General features: G+C 40.7%; 33 non-coding genes across 33 annotated transcripts; 25 read left to right on the top strand and 8 right to left on the bottom strand.

Annotated features, from left to right (window-relative positions):
• Positions 1–429: 429 nt before the first annotated feature.
• Positions 430–502, top strand: Trnav-aac (transfer RNA valine (anticodon AAC)). The gene has a single exon. It is a non-coding gene; the product is annotated as a tRNA-Val (tRNA).
• A 542-nt stretch (positions 503–1,044) lies between these two features.
• Trnav-aac (transfer RNA valine (anticodon AAC)) lies at positions 1,045–1,117 on the top strand. The gene has a single exon. It is a non-coding gene; the product is annotated as a tRNA-Val (tRNA).
• A 418-nt stretch (positions 1,118–1,535) lies between these two features.
• Positions 1,536–1,608, top strand: Trnav-aac (transfer RNA valine (anticodon AAC)). Its single transcript has one exon. It is a non-coding gene; the product is annotated as a tRNA-Val (tRNA).
• A 152-nt stretch (positions 1,609–1,760) lies between these two features.
• Trnar-ucu (transfer RNA arginine (anticodon UCU)) lies at positions 1,761–1,834 on the bottom strand. Its single transcript has one exon. It is a non-coding gene; the product is annotated as a tRNA-Arg (tRNA).
• A 131-nt stretch (positions 1,835–1,965) lies between these two features.
• On the top strand, positions 1,966–2,038 carry Trnav-aac (transfer RNA valine (anticodon AAC)). The gene has a single exon. It is a non-coding gene; the product is annotated as a tRNA-Val (tRNA).
• Positions 2,039–2,189: 151 nt separating this feature from the next.
• Positions 2,190–2,263, bottom strand: Trnar-ucu (transfer RNA arginine (anticodon UCU)). Its single transcript has one exon. It is a non-coding gene; the product is annotated as a tRNA-Arg (tRNA).
• Positions 2,264–2,866: 603 nt separating this feature from the next.
• Trnav-aac (transfer RNA valine (anticodon AAC)) lies at positions 2,867–2,939 on the top strand. The gene has a single exon. It is a non-coding gene; the product is annotated as a tRNA-Val (tRNA).
• Positions 2,940–3,419: 480 nt separating this feature from the next.
• On the top strand, positions 3,420–3,492 carry Trnav-aac (transfer RNA valine (anticodon AAC)). Its single transcript has one exon. It is a non-coding gene; the product is annotated as a tRNA-Val (tRNA).
• A 418-nt stretch (positions 3,493–3,910) lies between these two features.
• Trnav-aac (transfer RNA valine (anticodon AAC)) lies at positions 3,911–3,983 on the top strand. Its single transcript has one exon. It is a non-coding gene; the product is annotated as a tRNA-Val (tRNA).
• A 152-nt stretch (positions 3,984–4,135) lies between these two features.
• Positions 4,136–4,209, bottom strand: Trnar-ucu (transfer RNA arginine (anticodon UCU)). The gene has a single exon. It is a non-coding gene; the product is annotated as a tRNA-Arg (tRNA).
• Positions 4,210–4,340: 131 nt separating this feature from the next.
• Positions 4,341–4,413, top strand: Trnav-aac (transfer RNA valine (anticodon AAC)). Its single transcript has one exon. It is a non-coding gene; the product is annotated as a tRNA-Val (tRNA).
• A 151-nt stretch (positions 4,414–4,564) lies between these two features.
• Positions 4,565–4,638, bottom strand: Trnar-ucu (transfer RNA arginine (anticodon UCU)). The gene has a single exon. It is a non-coding gene; the product is annotated as a tRNA-Arg (tRNA).
• A 603-nt stretch (positions 4,639–5,241) lies between these two features.
• Trnav-aac (transfer RNA valine (anticodon AAC)) lies at positions 5,242–5,314 on the top strand. The gene has a single exon. It is a non-coding gene; the product is annotated as a tRNA-Val (tRNA).
• Positions 5,315–5,663: 349 nt separating this feature from the next.
• Trnav-aac (transfer RNA valine (anticodon AAC)) lies at positions 5,664–5,736 on the top strand. The gene has a single exon. It is a non-coding gene; the product is annotated as a tRNA-Val (tRNA).
• A 420-nt stretch (positions 5,737–6,156) lies between these two features.
• Positions 6,157–6,229, top strand: Trnav-aac (transfer RNA valine (anticodon AAC)). The gene has a single exon. It is a non-coding gene; the product is annotated as a tRNA-Val (tRNA).
• Positions 6,230–6,577: 348 nt separating this feature from the next.
• Trnav-aac (transfer RNA valine (anticodon AAC)) lies at positions 6,578–6,650 on the top strand. The gene has a single exon. It is a non-coding gene; the product is annotated as a tRNA-Val (tRNA).
• A 349-nt stretch (positions 6,651–6,999) lies between these two features.
• On the top strand, positions 7,000–7,072 carry Trnav-aac (transfer RNA valine (anticodon AAC)). Its single transcript has one exon. It is a non-coding gene; the product is annotated as a tRNA-Val (tRNA).
• Positions 7,073–7,223: 151 nt separating this feature from the next.
• Positions 7,224–7,297, bottom strand: Trnai-uau (transfer RNA isoleucine (anticodon UAU)). Its single transcript has one exon. It is a non-coding gene; the product is annotated as a tRNA-Ile (tRNA).
• A 195-nt stretch (positions 7,298–7,492) lies between these two features.
• Trnav-aac (transfer RNA valine (anticodon AAC)) lies at positions 7,493–7,565 on the top strand. Its single transcript has one exon. It is a non-coding gene; the product is annotated as a tRNA-Val (tRNA).
• Positions 7,566–7,715: 150 nt separating this feature from the next.
• On the bottom strand, positions 7,716–7,789 carry Trnar-ucu (transfer RNA arginine (anticodon UCU)). The gene has a single exon. It is a non-coding gene; the product is annotated as a tRNA-Arg (tRNA).
• Positions 7,790–7,920: 131 nt separating this feature from the next.
• Positions 7,921–7,993, top strand: Trnav-aac (transfer RNA valine (anticodon AAC)). The gene has a single exon. It is a non-coding gene; the product is annotated as a tRNA-Val (tRNA).
• Positions 7,994–8,342: 349 nt separating this feature from the next.
• Trnav-aac (transfer RNA valine (anticodon AAC)) lies at positions 8,343–8,415 on the top strand. The gene has a single exon. It is a non-coding gene; the product is annotated as a tRNA-Val (tRNA).
• Positions 8,416–8,562: 147 nt separating this feature from the next.
• On the bottom strand, positions 8,563–8,640 carry Trnar-ucu (transfer RNA arginine (anticodon UCU)). Its single transcript has one exon. It is a non-coding gene; the product is annotated as a tRNA-Arg (tRNA).
• A 195-nt stretch (positions 8,641–8,835) lies between these two features.
• Positions 8,836–8,908, top strand: Trnav-aac (transfer RNA valine (anticodon AAC)). Its single transcript has one exon. It is a non-coding gene; the product is annotated as a tRNA-Val (tRNA).
• A 542-nt stretch (positions 8,909–9,450) lies between these two features.
• On the top strand, positions 9,451–9,523 carry Trnav-aac (transfer RNA valine (anticodon AAC)). The gene has a single exon. It is a non-coding gene; the product is annotated as a tRNA-Val (tRNA).
• A 150-nt stretch (positions 9,524–9,673) lies between these two features.
• Trnar-ucu (transfer RNA arginine (anticodon UCU)) lies at positions 9,674–9,747 on the bottom strand. The gene has a single exon. It is a non-coding gene; the product is annotated as a tRNA-Arg (tRNA).
• Positions 9,748–9,942: 195 nt separating this feature from the next.
• Trnav-aac (transfer RNA valine (anticodon AAC)) lies at positions 9,943–10,015 on the top strand. Its single transcript has one exon. It is a non-coding gene; the product is annotated as a tRNA-Val (tRNA).
• Positions 10,016–10,365: 350 nt separating this feature from the next.
• Trnav-aac (transfer RNA valine (anticodon AAC)) lies at positions 10,366–10,438 on the top strand. The gene has a single exon. It is a non-coding gene; the product is annotated as a tRNA-Val (tRNA).
• A 350-nt stretch (positions 10,439–10,788) lies between these two features.
• Trnav-cac (transfer RNA valine (anticodon CAC)) lies at positions 10,789–10,861 on the top strand. The gene has a single exon. It is a non-coding gene; the product is annotated as a tRNA-Val (tRNA).
• A 349-nt stretch (positions 10,862–11,210) lies between these two features.
• On the top strand, positions 11,211–11,283 carry Trnav-aac (transfer RNA valine (anticodon AAC)). Its single transcript has one exon. It is a non-coding gene; the product is annotated as a tRNA-Val (tRNA).
• Positions 11,284–11,633: 350 nt separating this feature from the next.
• Positions 11,634–11,706, top strand: Trnav-cac (transfer RNA valine (anticodon CAC)). The gene has a single exon. It is a non-coding gene; the product is annotated as a tRNA-Val (tRNA).
• Positions 11,707–12,055: 349 nt separating this feature from the next.
• Positions 12,056–12,128, top strand: Trnav-aac (transfer RNA valine (anticodon AAC)). The gene has a single exon. It is a non-coding gene; the product is annotated as a tRNA-Val (tRNA).
• Positions 12,129–12,478: 350 nt separating this feature from the next.
• Positions 12,479–12,551, top strand: Trnav-aac (transfer RNA valine (anticodon AAC)). The gene has a single exon. It is a non-coding gene; the product is annotated as a tRNA-Val (tRNA).
• The last annotated feature ends 864 nt before the right edge of the window (positions 12,552–13,415 follow it).

Below are 13,415 nucleotides of genomic sequence, written 5' to 3'. Positions count from 1 at the left end.
AGTTTATTGTTCAAACTGCTGCCTCAAGATTCCTTGGAGATAAATTTCAGAAAACACCACTTGTGCAATCCGTTGACTACATTGATGGTTTATTTGGTTTAGATTTTACAACCTTACAGAAAAATCAAATTTGTTTTTTACTTCAAAAACATAGTTTTATGATGTGACAATAAAAAGTACAACCCTGCAGGGACTCCAACCCGGAACCTCTGGATTAGAAGTCCAGCGCGCTAATCCATTGCGCCACAGAGACGCTAATCCATTGAGAATTTCACAATTTGTGACAAAATTATCGCTTGCCCGACGTTTCAAATGATTCTTTCCAGACATATCGGTGTCCACTAGTTCTATATTGAGTTGGAAAACAACCAGATTTGTTAAGGCAACCACCAAACTACTTGACGACGATTATCCGAATCTTTCCATGTGGTTTCCGTTGTGTAGTGGTTATCACGTTCGCCTAACACGCGAAAGGTCCCCAGTTCGAGCCTGGGCGGAAACAAACTTTTCTTTGTTTGGTGAGCTTCGAGGTATTTGCATTATAGTTCAATCGCTAGACTCATGTTCTTGGTTTAGCTTTTACAACCTTCCAGAAATATCAAATTTGTTTTTTACTTCAAAAAAACGTTTAACGACATGACAATGAAAAGTACAACCCTGCCGGGACCCGAACCCCCGGATTAGAAGTCCAGCGCGCTAATCCATTGCGCCACAGAGACATTGGGAACTCTATCAAATTCTCTGTGACTTGCAATGTCACAATTTGTGACAAAATTATCGCTTGCCCGATGTTTTAAATGATTCTTTCCAGACATGTCGGTGTCCATTAGTTCTATTTTGTGTTGGAAAACTACCAGGTTTTTTAGGCAACCGTCAAACTACTGGACGGCGATTAACCGAATCTTACCATGTGGTTTCCGTAGTGTAGTGGTTGTCACGTTCTTGCAATGTCACAATTTGTGACAAATTGGGTTGGAAAACAACCAGATTTCTTATGGCAACCACCAAACTACTGGACGGCGATTAAGCAAACCTTTCCATGTGGTTTCCGTAGTGTAGTGGTTATCACGTTTGCCTAACACGTGAAAGGTACCCAGTTCGAGCCTGGGCGGAAACAAACTTTTCTTTGTTCTCTGAGTTTGAAGTATCTGCATTATTTTTCAATTCCTAGACTCGTTTTGTTGATTTAGCTTTTACAACCTTACAGAAAAATCAAATTGGTTTTTTACTTCAAAAACATAGTTTTATGATGTGACAATAAAAAGTACATCCCTGCCGGGACTCGAACCCGGAACCTCTGGACTAGAAGTCCTGCGTGCTAATCCATTGCGCCACAGAGACATTGGGAACTCTATCAAATTCTCTGTGACTTCCAATGTCACAATTTGTGACAAAATTATCGCTTGCCCGACGTTTCAAATGATTCTTCCCAGACATGTCGGTGTCCACTAGTTGTATTTTGTGTTGGAAAACAATCAGGTTTTTTAGGCAACCGTCACACTACTGGACGGCGATTAACCGAATCTTACCATGTGGTTTCCGTAGTGTAGTGGTTATCACGCTCGCCTAACACGCGAAAGGTCCACAGTTCGAGCCTGGGCGGAAACAAATTTTTCTCTGTTTTCTGAGATTTAAAGTATCTGCATTATATTTCAATAGCTAGACTCATTTTCTTGGTTTAGATTTTGCAACCTTCAAGAAAAATCAAATTTGGTTTTTTACTTCAAAAAGATCGTTTAATGACATGACAATGAAAAGTACATCCCTGCCGGGACTCGAACCCGGAACCCCTGGATTAGAAGTCCTGCGCGCTAATCCATTGCGCCACAGATACATTGGGAACTCTATCAAATTCTCTGTGACTTGCAATGTCACAATTTGTGACAAATTGAGTTGGAAAACAACCAGATTTCTTAAGGCAACCACCAAACTACTGGATGGCGATTAACCGAACCTTTCCATGTGGTTTCCGTAGTGTAGTGGTTATCACGTTCGCCTAACACGCGAAAGGTCCCCAGTTCGAGCCTGGGCGGAAACAAACTTTTCTCTGTTTTCTGAGATTTAAAGCATCTGCATTATATTTCAATAGCTAGACTCATTTCCTTGGTTTAGATTTTACAACCTTACAGAAAAATCAAATTTGGTTTTTACTTCAAAAACAAAGTTTTATGATGTGACAATAAAAAGTACATCCCTGCCGGGACTCGAACCCGGAAGCTCTGGATTAGAAGTCCTGCGCGCTAATCCATTGCGCCACAGAGACATTGGGAACTCTATCAAATTCTCAGTGACTTCCAATGTCACAATTTGTGACAAAATTATCGCTTGCCCGACGTTTCAAATGATTTATTCCAGACATGTCGGTGTCCACTAGTTCTATTTTGTGTTGGAAAACAACCAGGTTTTTTAGGCAACCGTCACACTACTGGACGGCGATTAACCGAATCTTTCCATGTGGTTTCCGTAGTGTAGTGGTTAACAGGCGAAAGGTCCACAGTTCGAGCCCGGGCAGAAACAAATTTTTCTCTGTTTTCTGAGATTTAAAGTATCTGCATTATATTTCAATAGCTAGACTCATTTTCTTGGTTTAGATTTTGCAACCTTCAAGAAAAATCAAATTTGTTTTTTACTTCAAAAAGATCGTTTAATGACATGACAATGAAAAGTACATCCCTGCCGGGACTCCAACCCCTGGATTAGAAGTCCTGCGCGCTAATCCATTGCGCCACAGAGACATTGGGAACTCTATCAAATTCTCTGTGACTTGCAATGTCACAATTTGTGACAAATTGAGTTGGAAAACAACCAGATTTCTTAAGGCAACCACCAAACTACTGGATGGCGATTAACCGAACCTTTCCATGTGGTTTCCGTAGTGTAGTGGTTATCACGTTCGCCTAACACGCGAAAGGTCCCCAGTTCGAGCCTGGGCGGAAAAAAACTTTTCTCTGTTTTCTGAGATTTAAAGTATCTGCATTATATTTCAATAGCTAGACTCATTTTGTTGGTTTAGATTTTGCAACCTTCAAGACAAATCAAATTGTTTTTTTAATTCAAAAAGATCGTTTAATGACATGACAATGAAAAGTACATCACTGCCGGGACTCGAACCCCTAGATTAGAAGTCCTGCGCGCTAATCCATTGCGCCACAGAGACGTTGGGAACTCTATCAAATTCTCTGTGACTTGCAATGTCACAATTTGTGACAAATTGAGTTGGAAAACAACCAGATTTCTTAAGGCAACCGTCAAACTACTGGACGGCGATTAACCGAATCTTACCATGTGGTTTCCGTAGTGTAGTGGTTGTCACGTTCTTGCAATGTCACAATTTGTGACAAATTGGGTTGGAAAACAACCAGATTTCTTATGGCAACCACCAAACTACTGGACGGCGATTAAGCAAACCTTTCCATGTGGTTTCCGTAGTGTAGTGGTTATCACGTTTGCCTAACACGTGAAAGGTACCCAGTTCGAGCCTGGGCGGAAACAAACTTTTCTTTGTTCTCTGAGTTTGAAGTATCTGCATTATTTTTCAATTCCTAGACTCGTTTTGTTGATTTAGCTTTTACAACCTTACAGAAAAATCAAATTGGTTTTTTACTTCAAAAACATAGTTTTATGATGTGACAATAAAAAGTACATCCCTGCCGGGACTCGAACCCGGAACCTCTGGACTAGAAGTCCTGCGTGCTAATCCATTGCGCCACAGAGACATTGGGAACTCTATCAAATTCTCTGTGACTTCCAATGTCACAATTTGTGACAAAATTATCGCTTGCCCGACGTTTCAAATGATTCTTCCCAGACATGTCGGTGTCCACTAGTTGTATTTTGTGTTGGAAAACAATCAGGTTTTTTAGGCAACCGTCACACTACTGGACGGCGATTAACCGAATCTTACCATGTGGTTTCCGTAGTGTAGTGGTTATCACGCTCGCCTAACACGCGAAAGGTCCACAGTTCGAGCCTGGGCGGAAACAAATTTTTCTCTGTTTTCTGAGATTTAAAGTATCTGCATTATATTTCAATAGCTAGACTCATTTTCTTGGTTTAGATTTTGCAACCTTCAAGAAAAATCAAATTTGGTTTTTTACTTCAAAAAGATCGTTTAATGACATGACAATGAAAAGTACATCCCTGCCGGGACTCGAACCCGGAACCCCTGGATTAGAAGTCCTGCGCGCTAATCCATTGCGCCACAGATACATTGGGAACTCTATCAAATTCTCTGTGACTTGCAATGTCACAATTTGTGACAAATTGAGTTGGAAAACAACCAGATTTCTTAAGGCAACCACCAAACTACTGGATGGCGATTAACCGAACCTTTCCATGTGGTTTCCGTAGTGTAGTGGTTATCACGTTCGCCTAACACGCGAAAGGTCCCCAGTTCGAGCCTGGGCGGAAACAAACTTTTCTCTGTTTTCTGAGATTTAAAGCATCTGCATTATATTTCAATAGCTAGACTCATTTCCTTGGTTTAGATTTTACAACCTTACAGAAAAATCAAATTTGGTTTTTACTTCAAAAACAAAGTTTTATGATGTGACAATAAAAAGTACATCCCTGCCGGGACTCGAACCCGGAAGCTCTGGATTAGAAGTCCTGCGCGCTAATCCATTGCGCCACAGAGACATTGGGAACTCTATCAAATTCTCAGTGACTTCCAATGTCACAATTTGTGACAAAATTATCGCTTGCCCGACGTTTCAAATGATTTATTCCAGACATGTCGGTGTCCACTAGTTCTATTTTGTGTTGGAAAACAACCAGGTTTTTTAGGCAACCGTCACACTACTGGACGGCGATTAACCGAATCTTTCCATGTGGTTTCCGTAGTGTAGTGGTTAACAGGCGAAAGGTCCACAGTTCGAGCCCGGGCAGAAACAAATTTTTCTCTGTTTTCTGAGATTTAAAGTATCTGCATTATATTTCAATAGCTAGACTCATTTTCTTGGTTTAGATTTTGCAACCTTCAAGAAAAATCAAATTTGTTTTTTACTTCAAAAAGATCGTTTAATGACATGACAATGAAAAGTACATCCCTGCCGGGACTCCAACCCCTGGATTAGAAGTCCTGCGCGCTAATCCATTGCGCCACAGAGACATTGGGAACTCTATCAAATTCTCTGTGACTTGCAATGTCACAATTTGTGACAAATTGAGTTGGAAAACAACCAGATTTCTTAAGGCAACCACCAAACTACTGGATGGCGATTAACCGAACCTTTCCATGTGGTTTCCGTAGTGTAGTGGTTATCACGTTCGCCTAACACGCGAAAGGTCCCCAGTTCGAGCCTGGGCGGAAAAAAACTTTTCTCTGTTTTCTGAGATTTAAAGTATCTGCATTATATTTCAATAGCTAGACTCATTTTGTTGGTTTAGATTTTGCAACCTTCAAGACAAATCAAATTGTTTTTTTAATTCAAAAAGATCGTTTAATGACATGACAATGAAAAGTACATCACTGCCGGGACTCGAACCCCTAGATTAGAAGTCCTGCGCGCTAATCCATTGCGCCACAGAGACGTTGGGAACTCTATCAAATTCTCTGTGACTTGCAATGTCACAATTTGTGACAAATTGAGTTGGAAAACAACCAGATTTCTTAAGGCAACCACCAAACTACTGGATGGCGATTAACCGAACCTTTCCATGTGGTTTCCGTAGTGTAGTGGTTATCACGTTCGCCTAACACGCGAAAGGTCCCCAGTTCGAGCCTGGGCGGAAACAAACTTTTCTCTGTTTTCTGAGATTTAAAGCATCTGCATTATATTTCAATAGCTAGACTCATTTTCTTGGTTTAGATTTTACAACCTTACAGAAAAATCAAATTTGTTTTTTACTTAAAAAACATAGTTTTATGATGTGACAATAAAAAGTACAACCCTGCCGAGACTTCAAGCCGGAACCTCTGGATTATAAGTCCAGCGCGCTAATCCATTGCGCCACAGAGACGTTGGGAACTCTATCAAATTTTCTGTGACTTCAAATGTCACAATTTGTTACAAAATTATCGCTTGCCCGACGTTTCAAATGATTCTTTCCAGACATGTCGGTGTCCACTAGTTCTATATTGAGTTGGAAAACAACCAGATTTGTTAAGGCAACCACCAAACTACTTGACGACGATCATCCGAATCTTTCCAAGCCGTTTCCTTAGTGTAGTGGTTATCACGTTCGCCTAACACGCGAAAGGTCCCCAGTTCGATCCTGGGCGGAAACAAACTTTTCTTTGTTCTCTGAGATTTAACATTTCTGCATTATATTTCAATAGCTAGACTCATTTTCTTGGTTTGATTTTGCAACCTTCAAGAAAAATCAAATTTGTTTTTTACTTCAAAAAGATCGTTTGATGACATGACAACGAAAAGTACATCCCTGCCGGGACTCGAACCCCCGGATTAGAAGTCCAGCGCGCTAATCCATTGCGCCACAGAGACATTGGGAACTCTATCAAATTCTCTGTGACATGCAATGTCACAATTTGTGACAAATTTGGCTGGAAAACAACCAGATTTCTTAAGGCAACCACCGGATTACTGGACGGCGATTAAGCGAACCTTTCCATGTGGTTTCCGTAGTGTAGTGGTTATCACGTTCGCCTAACACGCGAAAGGTCCCCAGTTCGAGCCTGGGCGGAAACAAATTTTTCTTTGTTCTCTGAGATTTAAAATTTCTGCATTATAGTTCAATCGCTAGACTCATTTTCTTGGTTTAGCTTTTACAACCTTCAAGAAAAATCAAATTTGTTTTTTACTTCAAAAAGATCGTTTAATGACATGACAATGAAAAGTACATCCCTGCCGGGACTCGAACCCCTGGATTAGAAGTCCAGCGCGCTAATCCATTGCGCCACAGAGACATTGGGAACTCTATCAAATTCTCTGTGACTTGCAATGTCACAATTTGTGACAAATTGAGTTGGAAAACAACCAGATTTCTTAAGGCAACCACCAAACTACTGGATGGCGATTAACCGAACCTTTCCATGTGGTTTCCGTAGTGTAGTGGTTATCACGTTCGCCTAACACGCGAAAGGTCCCCAGTTCGAGCCAGGGCGGAAACAAACTTTTCTCTGTTTTCTGAGATTTAAAGCATCTGCATTATATTTCAATAGCTAGACTCATTTCCTTGGTTTAGATTTTACAACCTTACAGAAAAATCAAATTTGTTTTTTACTTCAAAAACATAGTTTTATGATGTGACAATAAAAAGTACATCCCTGCCGGGGCTTCAAGCCGGAACCTCTGGATTATAAGTCCAGCGCGCTAATCCATTGCGCCACAGAGACGTTGGGAACTCTATCAAATTTTCTGTGACTTCAAATGTCACAATTTGTGACAAAATTATCGCTTGCCCGACGTTTCAAATGATTCTTTCCAGACATGTCGGTGTCCACTAGTTCTATATTGAGTTGGAAAACTACCAGATTTGTTAAGGCAACCACCAAACTACTTGACGACGATCATCCGAATCTTTCCAAGCGGTTTCCTTAGTGTAGTGGTTATCACGTTCGCCTAACACGCGAAAGGTCCCCAGTTCGATCCTGGGCGGAAACAAACTTTTCTTTGTTCTCTGAGATTTAACATTTCTGCATTATATTTCAATAGCTAGACTCATTTTCTTGGTTTGATTTTGCAACCTTCAAGAAAAATCAAATTTGTTTTTTACTTCAAAAAGATCGTTTGATGACATGACAACGAAAAGTAAATACCTGCCGGGACTCGAACCCGGAACCGCTGGATTAGAAGTCCAGCGCGGTAATCCATTGCGCCACAGAGACATTGGGAACTCTATCAAATTCTCTGTGACATGCAATGTCACAATTTGTGACAAATTTGGCTGGAAAACAACCAGATTTCTTAAGGCAACCACCGAATTACTGGACGGCGATTAAGCGAACCTTTCCATGTGGTTTCCGTAGTGTAGTGGTTATCACGTTCGCCTAACACGCGAAAGGTCCCCAGTTCGAGCCTGGGCGGAAACAAACTTTTCTTTGTTCTCTGAGATTTAAAATTTCTGCATTATAGTTCAATCGCTAGACTCATTTTCTTGGTTTAGCTTTTACAACCTTCAAGAAAAATCAAATTTGTTTTTTACTTCAAAAAGATCGTTTAATGACATGACAATGAAAAGTACATCCCTGCCGGGACTCGAACCCCTGGATTAGAAGTCCAGCGCGCTAATCCATTGCGCCACAGAGACATTGGGAACTCTATCAAATTCTCTGTGACTTGCAATGTCACAATTTGTGACAAATTGAGTTGGAAAACAACCAGATTTCTTAAGGCAACCACCAAACTACTGGATGGCGATTAAGCGAACCTTTCCATGTGGTTTCCGTAGTGTAGTGGTTATCACGTTCGCCTAACACGCGAAAGGTCCCCAGTTCGAGCCAGGGCGGAAACAAACTTTTCTCTGTTTTCTGAGATTTAAAGCATCTGCATTACATTTCAATAGCTAGACTCATTTCCTTGGTTTAGATTTTACAACCTTACAGAAAAATCAAATTTGTTTTTTACTTCAAAAACATAGTTTTATGATGTGACAATAAAAAGTACAACCCTGCCGGGACTCCAACCCGGAACCTCTGGATTAGAAGTCCAGCGCGCTAATCCATTGCGCCACAGAGACGTTGGGAACTCTATCAAATTCTCTGTGGCTTCCAATTTCACAATTTGTGACAAAATTATCGCTTGCCCGACGTTTCAAATGATTCTTTCCAGACATATCGGTGTCCACTAGTTCTATATTGAGTTGGAAAACAACCAGATTTCTTAAGGCAACCACCAAACTACTTGACGACGATTATCCGAATCTTTCCATGTGGTTTCCGTAGTGTAGTGGTTATCACGTTCGCCTAACACGCGAAAGGTCCCCAGTTCGATCCTGGGCGGAAACAAACTTTTCTTTGTTTGGTGGGGTTCGAGGTATTTGCATTATAGTTCAATCGCTAGACTCATGTTCTTGGTTTAGCTTTTACAACCTTCCAGAAATATCAAATTTGTTTTTTACTTCAAAAAAACGTTTAACGACATGACAATGAAAAGTACAACCCTGCCGGGACTCGAACCCCCGGATTAGAAGTCCAGCGCGCTAATCCATTGCGCCACAGAGACATTGGGAACTCTATCAAATTCTCTGTGACTTGCAATGTCACAATTTGTGACAAAATTATCGCTTGCCCGATGTTTTAAATGATTCTTTCCAGACATGTCGGTGTCCATTAGTTCTATTTTGTGTTGGAAAACTACCAGGTTTTTTAGGCAACCGTCAAACTACTGGACGGCGATTAACCGAATCTTACCATGTGGTTTCCGTAGTGTAGTGGTTGTCACGTTCTTGCAATGTCACAATTTGTGACAAATTGGGTTGGAAAACAACCAGATTTCTTATGGCAACCACCAAACTACTGGACGGCGATTAAGCAAACCTTTCCATGTGGTTTCCGTAGTGTAGTGGTTATCACGTTTGCCTAACACGTGAAAGGTACCCAGTTCGAGCCTGGGCGGAAACAAACTTTTCTTTGTTCTCTGAGTTTGAAGTATCTGTATTATATTTCAATTCCTAGATTCGTTTTCTTGATTTAGCTTTTACAACCTTACAGAAAAATCAAATTGGTTTTTTGCTTCAAAAACATAGTTTTATGATGTGACAATAAAAAGTACATCCCTGCCGGGACTCGAACCCGGAACCTCTGGACTAGAAGTCCTGCGCGCTAATCCATTGCGCCACAGAGACATTGGGAACTCTATCAAATTCTCTGTGACTTCCAATGTCACAATTTGTGACAAAATTATCGCTTGCCCGACGTTTCAAATGATTCTTTCCAGACATGTCGATGTCCACTAGTTCTATTTTGTGTTGGAAAACAACCAGATTTCTTAAGGCAACCACCAAACTACTGGAGGGCGATTAACCGAACCTTTCCATGTGGTTTCCGTAGTGTAGTGGTTATCACGTTCGCCTAACACGCGAAAGGTCCCCAGTTCGAGCCTGGGCGGAAACAAACTTTTCTTTGTTCTCTGAGATTTAAAATTTCTGCATTATATTTCAATAGCTAGACTCATTTTCTTGGTTTAGATTTTGCAAGCTTCAAGAAAAATCAAATGTGTTTTTTACTTCACAAAAGATCGTTTAATGACATGACAATGAAAAGTACATGCCTGCCGGGACTCGAACCCCTGGATTAGAAGTCCAGCGCGCTAATCCATTGCGCCACAGAGACATTGGGAACTCTATCAAATTCTCAGTGACTTGCAATGTCACAATTTGTGACAAATTGGGTTGGAAAACAACCAGATTTCTTAAGGCAACCACAAATTTACTGGATGGCGATTAAGCGAACCTTTTCATGTGGTTTCCTTAGTGTAGTGGTTATCACGTTCGCCTAACACGCGAAAGGTCCCCAGTTCGAGCCTGGGCGGAAACAAACTTTTCTTTGTTCTCTGAGATTTAAAATTTCTGCATTATATTTCAATAGCTAGACTCATTTTCTTGGTTTAGATTTTACAACCTTCAAGAAAAATCAAATGTGTTTTTTACTTCACAAAAGATCGTTTAATGACATGACAATGAAAAGTACATCCCTGCCGGGACTCGAACCCCTGGATTAGTAGTCCAGCGCGCTAATCCATTGAGCCACAGAGACATTGGGAACTATATCAAATTCTCAGTGACTTGCAATGTCACAATTTGTGACAAATTGAGTTGGAAAACAACCAGATTTCTTAAGGCAACCACCAAACTACTGGACGGCGATTAACCGAATCTTACCATCTGGTTTCCGTAGTGTAGTGGTTATCACGTTCGCCTCACACGCGAAAGGTCCACAGTTCGAGTCTGGGCGGAAACAAACTTTTCTTTGTTCAGTGAGATTTGAAGTATCTGCATTATATTTCAATAGCAAGACTCATTTTCTTGGTTTAGATTTTACAACCTTCAAGAAAAAGCAAATTTGTTTTTTACTTCAAAAAGATCGTTTAATGACATGACAATGAAAAGTACATCCCTGCCGGGACACGAACCCCTGGATTAGAAGTCCTGCGCGCTAATCCATTGCGCCACAGAGACATTGGGAACTCTATCAAATTCTCTGTGACTTGCAATGTCACAATTTGTGACAAATTGAGTTGGAAAACAACCAGATTTCTTTAGGCAACCACCAAACTACTGGACGGCGATTAAGCGAACCTTTTCATGTGGTTTCCGTAGTGTAGTGGTTATCACGTTCGCCTAACATGAGAAAGGTCCCCAGTTCGAGCCTGGGCGGAAACAAACTTTTCTTTGTTCTCTGAGATTTAAAATTTCTGCATTATATTTCAATAGCTAGACTCATTTTCTTGGTTTAGATTTTACAAGCTTCAAGAAAAATCAAATGTGTTTTTTACTTCACAAGAGATCGTTTAATGACATGACAATGAAAAGTACATGCCTGCCGGTACTCGAACGCCTGGATTAGAAGTCCAGCGCGCTAATCCATTGCGCCACAGAGACATTGGGAACTCTATCAAATTCTCAGTGACTTGCAATGTCACAATTTGTGACAAAATGGGTTGGAAAACAACCAGATTTCTTAAGGCAACCACCAAACTACTGGACGGCGATTAACCGAATCTTACCATCTGGTTTCCGTAGTGTAGTGGTTATCACGTTCGCCTCACACGCGAAAGGTCCACAGTTCGAGTCTGGGCGGAAACAAACTTTTCTCTGTTTTCTGAGATTTGAAGTATCTGCATTATATTTCAATAGCTAGACTCATTTTCTTGGTTTAGATTTTACAACCTTCAAGAAAAAGCAAATTTGTTTTTTACTTCAAAAAGATCGTTTAATGACATGACAATGAAAAGTACATCCCTGCCGGGACACGAACCCCTGGATTAGTAGTCCTGCGCGCTAATCCATTGCGCCACAGAGACATTGGGAACTCTATCAAATTCTCTGTGACTTGCAATGTCACAATTTGTGACAAATTGAGTTGGAAAACAACCAGATTTCTTTAGGCAACCACCAAACTACTGGACGGCGATTAAGCGAACCTTTTCATGTGGTTTCCGTAGTGTAGTGGTTATCACGTTCGCCTAACACGCGAAAGGTCCCCAGTTCGAGCCTGGGCGGAAACAAACTTTTCTTTGTTCTCTGAGATTTAAAATTTCTGCATTATATTTCAATAGCTAGACTCATTTTCTTGGTTTAGATTTTGCAAGCTTCAAGAAAAATCAAAAGTGTTTTTTACTTCACAAGAGATCGTTTAATGACATGACAATGAAAAGTACATGCCTGCCGGGACTCGAACCCCTGGATTAGAAGTCCAGCGCGCTAATCCATTGCGCCACAGAGACATTGGGAACTCTATCAAATTCTCAGTGACTTGCAATGTCACAATTTGTGACAAATTGGGTTGGAAAACAACCAGATTTCTTAAGGCAACCACAAAATTACTGGACGGCGATTAAGCGAACCTTTTCATGTGGTTTCCTTAGTGTAGTGGTTATCACCTTCGCCTAACACGCGAAAGGTCCCCAGTTCGAGCCTGGGCGGAAACAAACTTTTCTTTGTTCTCTGAGATTTAAAATTTCTGCATTATATTTCAATAGCTAGACTCATTTTCTTGGTTTAGATTTTACAACCTTCAAGAAAAATCAAATGTGTTTTTTACTTCACAAAATAAAAATCTAGTTTGAACTGAAATCCACCCACAGTAGCAGTTTTCCGGTGATTACTGTTCTTACATTAATACAATTCAAAACCCAGTGTATAAACCCTAGGCCAAACAGAATCAACCGTACTTGTACACAGTATTTCACAGAATATATATTTCGCCAAAAAGTTTTGGCATCGTCAGTTCTGTAAGCGAATACAATACTGTTATAAAAGCATAGTAAAACAGTAAAAACAATAAAATACTAAAACAAGCTACCAGAATAACATGCAACTGGTGAAGAAACTTTCCAGAGTGAACGCCGCACTGTTTACTATCGTGCTGTCAAGTATGCCGCAGGTGTGTTGCAAAACAGAAAATTCTTAGAGACTACAAAAAACCTACTGCATCAAATCGGATTTTTTTACACGGTACCTCCCACCACCCCCTGCACATTTTCAAAGCAATTGTGAAAGGCGAAGCCACGCGTCTACGTAGACTTAACGAACAAGATGCGTACTATACAGAGAGTCTCAACAAGCTGAAAACGAAATGTATCAACTCGTGTTTCCCACCTAGAACAGTTGACAACATTTTGTCTGAGGCAGTGCACTGGACAATGGACACACCGGCACCAGTTAAAAAATCAAGACTGATGGAACCATTGGTCTGGGCTACGGCTTTTCCACGACTGCTACGACAAACACATAAAGAAAAACATCTAAAACCGAACGCAATGGTCACCTACAAGCGACCCCCAACGTTGGGC

This window comes from Phallusia mammillata, chromosome 6, assembly GCF_965637545.1.
Source record: "Phallusia mammillata chromosome 6, kaPhaMamm4.hap1.1, whole genome shotgun sequence".
In the NCBI taxonomy this organism is placed as follows: domain Eukaryota; kingdom Metazoa; phylum Chordata; class Ascidiacea; order Phlebobranchia; family Ascidiidae; genus Phallusia; species Phallusia mammillata.
This window is presented reverse-complemented; position numbering and strand designations above follow the sequence as displayed.